Genomic DNA, 6,000 nt, shown 5'->3' with positions numbered 1-6,000 from the left:
GTTCTGGTTAGTCATATACATCAGTTTCTTCCAAGTTCTTATGCTGACTATTTAGGACCAATCCAAAAGAGCTGTTGGGTGTCTGCAAGAATCAGCATGTGGGCTGTAGGATGCAAAGACAAAACCTTTCCTTAGTTTCTCCTGTATTCTCCTAGTTACAAAAGCACCCACATACTTTTTACATCAAACTTCCCTCGGTGCCTAAAGATCTTCTGGGTGTGCACAGATAAACCTTCAGTTCTGACAGCACCGATGAGCTCCATCTCACGCCCAAGCCCAATTAACATTCAGAAACCCACTCTAACTCCCTCTCAGTTTCATGTTTTTCACCTAACACACCTACACAATTAGGGTCTTTATCAAACACTGTGGTTTCCACAGCTTGCTTTGAAAAGGCACCCAGAAGAGGAGGTTTCTGTTCCTGCCTATGCACAGTAGTTACAGCAGGTCTAGATCACAGGGGGGACCTGCATTCAATCTCCACCTTTACCTGATAGGGTTAAGCCTACCACAACATCCCAAAGGAGGGTCTGAGAAACACAGGCTCTTACATTCAGGCAGCTGGCTTCTCTTAGTTCTCAGCCCCTTTCTGAAGGTTTTCCACTACATAGGAAACAGTTAACTTCATAGGTGCCGGAAGCAGAAGGAAAGAGTGTTATCCACCCACTTAACAGAGCACCAGAACCCACATCCCTCAGAGAATGCACTCGTGTTCCTGCTCTGACACCAATGATGTTTTTAATGTGCACTATCCATAGAACAAGTGAAAAAGACCTTCCACACTCCAGCACCCCACAGTCAGGTGTTCACAGTACCTCCAAGGAGCAGGGAGACATGGATTGTGGCCTCCCCAAGGAAATGTGGGAGCTGAGCGTGGGCTGTTGCTTCTTGGGTGACTGCACTGGGCTGTTACATAAGAAGGTGACACAGCTTCAGCAGCATATCTGGATCTGAAAAAAATAAAACTTAAAAAAGAGTGTGAGACCTCTATACCACTTTGGAAATAAAGGTAAAAATACTCTGAGAGTAAAATAACAAGTTGTGGAGTCCAAGTAGATGAAGGCATTTGCTGCCATAGTAGTGTATTAGAGGGGACAAGACCGATTCCTGTGCTCAGATCAGCTCCGTTGGCTGGTTTGCAGTGCGCTGATTGCAGAGGTAATAGCTCAGGTCTTGGGAGCAACTTCACCACCCAAGCCTTTGAAAGCTAATTTACATGGGCAAAGCAGCACAAGAACTGTGACCATTCTCCTATTGCCCCAGAGCTAACCCAGCTCTCTCTAGCTGGAACTTCACCCGCACCAGGTAGACACACTGCTTCCTGCCACATAAGTTCTGGGTGTGATTGTTAGGATCCTCAAGACAGCTAGGCTGAAAAATGTTGCTCCATGAAAAACACTTTTCATTGATTTCAGGGAAGCCAAGCCTACTTTCCTGATTTCTTGCTCTAGAGAGAGAACAAGCATCCAAAAATTGAATTGATGTTATGAGGCAAAAATTTTCTTTGCATGCCTTTTTACTCACCTCTGTAAATATATTTAAAAGGGTTCACAGAGACAAGAAAAATGACAGGTTTATGATCTTTGGCTGAAAGTATCACAGAATTGAGAAGTATACTTGTCATATATTTTTAAATCAAAGCACATTTCTCTATTTTTGCCTTTTAAATATTCTTATATGTTTGAACATTTTTTTTATTGCCACTACTTGGAAATAGTTTTTAGAAGTGTGCTCTTACTCATTTATATTTTGCTTCCCTTTTTATTAATGGTTTTAATGGACTCCTACTTTCCTGTATATTTCTGCTTGTAATTTAAAAAGATGAAACAAATGCTTTAAACAAAAGTCCTTTTTTCAGCCAGCAATTTTTATTTTTGTATAATATTTTACATATAGAAGGCTTAAGAAAAAATAAATGAAAATGCTTTTGCAAGAAGCAGCACAGAGCATTAAAGCCTTTGTTTTTTTCCATAAATAGCCCAAATCTGCCATCTACTGATAAAACGTAGAATTTAATGGAACCAGCCACTTCGATTTTTCTCTGGAAAAACTTTGCTTACTTTCCAGCCGTGCAAAAACAGTGCCATCTAGTGGCTAGTCCCAAGACTACGCAGGCAAAAAGGAAAAAAAAAAAAAAAAAAATATATATATATATATATATTTATCAAAATATCTATTGCTGCCGGCTGCACAAGCTACTTAGCCATTTTGGAATGGATTCAATAGGCTTAGTGTCCTGTGACTCCATATAAATCTTTGCAGCTATCCTCTGAGGTGACATATAAAGCTCTACACTTATTTGTAGTTTATTTTAACAGCAGCAAAAAAAAAGACACTGTGCAAATTGCTTTTCAGGTTAAATGCACCCTTTATTCTTGCTTATTTTGTACTTTTGGTTTGTTGATACTTTTATATTCCCCTTATTGGATCATCTAAACTTTCAGGGATTTTGGAAGGATAAAAAATATTGATTGTTTTTAAGCTTGCTTTAAAAGGAGAGAGATCTAGCTCTTTTGTAACAAAAGCAAATATAATTTTGAAGTCAAATGATCTATACTTTGTAGTATGCCACAATAATAAACAAAAGACAAAAAAAGTACCTACAGTTTTGCTGAGTTTCATATTTCTTCCACCATTTGCTGAGTAGTGCTTCCAAATCACAAATGCTTCCTGTCGAGCTCAGTAAACATGAAGAGAGTAATTTTTATTTGTACACTTACCACGTGCCAGGCTTTCAGATACATTGTTAAAAACAGGCAAAAGGGGCATTGCCAAAGACAAGGACTGCCCCTGGGACTAAGTACCTGAAGAATCAGGCAGTCAATCACTGGGATTTTCAGATACTTACCTTCAAAATTACTTTTAACATTTAGGCCATCTTGCTTAAGGGCGAACAAATTCAGATTCAGGTCTGATGATACAGATCTTTTAAATGTACTTTGGTAACGATTCCTCCTGGAATCCAATGTGCAGGCAGCCTTCTATGCATGTGTTGACTTAGAGGCAGATGAAGATTTCACATTGTTCCCTAGTGTGCCTCTGATCAGAAGGAGAGTCTCACTGCTCACAAAAGAGTCCTGTGAGCTCCATTCTATATTTGAGACAAGAAACGACCTTTCTTCTCTGGGTTAACTTTCCTTAGCTTCAGGTTTGCAAAGATTACCAGATGCTCACATCTCGTCCAACTGCCTGAGGGTTCTTCTAATAGTTAAGAAAATAAATGGGGAGCTTTGACACATTTTTCTTCTAGAATTTAGATACCTTCTACTTCCTGTCAAAGTGAATTGAGCCACAAAGGCACTTTCTACCTCTCCTCAACTACAAAAGAGTGTAGAAGTAGTACTCAGAGGTAAACAGCTCCAGACAGTCACAACTGATTAGGTGAAGCTCTGTTTCTGGATTGAACTGGGCTTAGACCTAATTCTTGTCAGGAAATAGTGATACTAGTTTTGCTCTTAACAAGTTGTCATCATTAGCCTGGGCTAGTTCCACTGTTTCCCAAAATCTTTCAGTGTTGTACATGAGGGACAGTCCAGTTAGATGCTAGACAGATAAGCTGGAGTGTTTATTTTAGTAATCCATTTACCTGGATACAGAAAGTTAAAAACAGATAGGTCCTTTGGTAGGAACCACCCAACATGTTGAATGTCCCTGAGATCTCAGTGGGAAAGTCAGAGGCATATAAAAAAACTAAAAAGGCATTTTATCTTAACATTAAAAATAACCTTCATGAAATATAAAGCAAAAATGCATCTTTAATTCCAGCATCAAAAAGACTTTGCAAGCTCACAGGAACTGATAAAACTGTGTCATTTAAACAAGCGTGACACATCAGTAATACAGATGGAGGTATGTGGAGCAAGAGATTATGTGGCCATGGGCCTTCACTCCCATGGAAAGCCCATCAGCATTTGCAGAATCCAAGAAAACAATTCTGCACTGAGCACACCAGGAAGGCAAACTAATACAGCTGCAGTATGGGGGTGAGGGGTCTTCTCATCCATCTCATGGTCCTCATCCTAGGAAATACTTTCACTCTCAGCAGTAGACACTCACTAAGAATTTGTCGTGCATTTGTTGGCACTGGTGACAATAGCATCAAAGCCATTTAAAATGTGGTCTCTCAAAGGCACAGCCTGTTCAAAATGAATTTGTGGAACATGCTGGTCAAGAAATAGTAGAGGTGAGCTCCATCAGCAATCAGTTGTTCGAGGTGGAGGGATGTTTTTAAATGTAATAGCAATACCAAAAGTGGGAGGGAAAAAGACCATTCATGGTTACACTCAAGAGTACTCACACAATGTTCCATCAGAAGATCGTTGTACAGAACACACACCACTAAGACACTGGCATGAGTTATGGCTGTGTCCAATATCAAGTGCTTAGCCCTGGAATATAAAAAAAATCTGACCAGAGCCCCAGCCCTTCCAAATTACTTGCCTGCTGCTGTGGACAGTGCAGCAAGTCACCCACCTGATAGACCCTTTCAGGTAGCCAAGACCATGCAGCTAGGTTCCAGCCTCTCTTCAGTGACCCTCAGGGACTGACAATTTGTTTTAATCCAATGTGCCAACAGAAGCACAAGTTTGGAGGGAAAACAGCCTCAGCCTGGGAGATCTTAAACCCTACAGCCTTAGAGGGCATTCCAAGCACTGTGGACTGCCCAGCAGTGAGCACAAAGGGCTGGCCTCCCTCACCGTTGACATTGCACCACTGGATGGGTAAGAATGCAAGTCTTTGGACCAGAAGGAGAACAAGAAATGAAGACTCTGAGCCTCATCCGAGAGGAGGCATAATCTGAGTAAAACAGTGCTTTTCATCCCTTACTTCCTTTTTCATCAGCCACCACCATCATCCTATCCTGTCTAATGCTCAGTCTCAGAGCCAACTTTGCTGCATTTTCAAGTACCTGCCATCACACTCTCACCTGTGCCTCCCCCATGACTGTGAAATGACTCCTATAAACTTTAGGAAGAGACCTCTTTGCAGTTTATTTTCAAGATTCCCTCAGTCTTATCTTACTGTCCCTTTGTACTTCCCACTTGTCTTTAACCACCTCTTCTTTTTATACAGAATAGTATTTGGGAAAGGGCTGCCTTTCTGTTCTGTGCTTGTATTGCAGGCAGCATGTGTGAATTTATGTTTCTGAGCAGAGCTCCCAGGAGTATTTGATGAATCTGTAGATATAAAATTATCATTCTGGACATTATGGAAGCATCAAGTTAGTCCATATCTGTTGGAGACTCTGAGATGAAAATAAAGTTAGTCCAGAACCAAAGATGTAGATAGTCTTCTTTCAAAAACTGATGTTATCTCCTCTCTTGTCTTCAAAGTACTTTTGCATGCGAGAAAGAGGAACGGCAACAGACTCCACACAATTTTGCTTGGGGCCAGCTTACAAAATAAAAAGCTGAAGCAGTACAAAGCTGAGCAAGTCAGAGTAAAGACAAATCATTCCTGTGGTGAGTAGCTCCTTGCAGAATCAAAATTCATTTGGAAGCATCTTAGCATTGAGTTTTCAGGGCCCTGTATTGACAAATGAGACTACCACCAGCAGATCCAGGGCAGGAGTTTTATAAATGTTCACTGTTCCTCTTGTTTATTGAAGCTTTGCTCATGCATCTAAATGACAGAACTAGAACCTGCTTGCCATTTTAGGACATTGCTCCTGTATTTCAAAAAATACTTATACAGTGACCTTGATCAATCTGTTTGCCCCAACTCAGTGCTTTTATCTAATGATAAGTATCACAGAGAAAATATAATGGTACTGAATCAGTGACAAAACTACCACTTCCTTGCAGTGCCTTTGGATTTTTTCACACACATCTGCTAAAATCACAAGGAAAAGCAGTATTGGCAAACAAAAGGGACTGTGATTAATCTTTTGTTTTCCAGTATCAACATGTTGCACTGTTGCTACTTTGCCTGTGTTAATTGTAATTAAAATCCCTTCCTTTTTCAGCTTTCTTACTTGAAAAACATGTTCGTACATAAGGG

Source organism: Corvus cornix, chromosome 1 (genome assembly GCF_000738735.6).
Source record: "Corvus cornix cornix isolate S_Up_H32 chromosome 1, ASM73873v5, whole genome shotgun sequence".
Lineage (NCBI taxonomy): Eukaryota > Metazoa > Chordata > Aves > Passeriformes > Corvidae > Corvus > Corvus cornix.
This window is presented reverse-complemented; position numbering follows the sequence as displayed.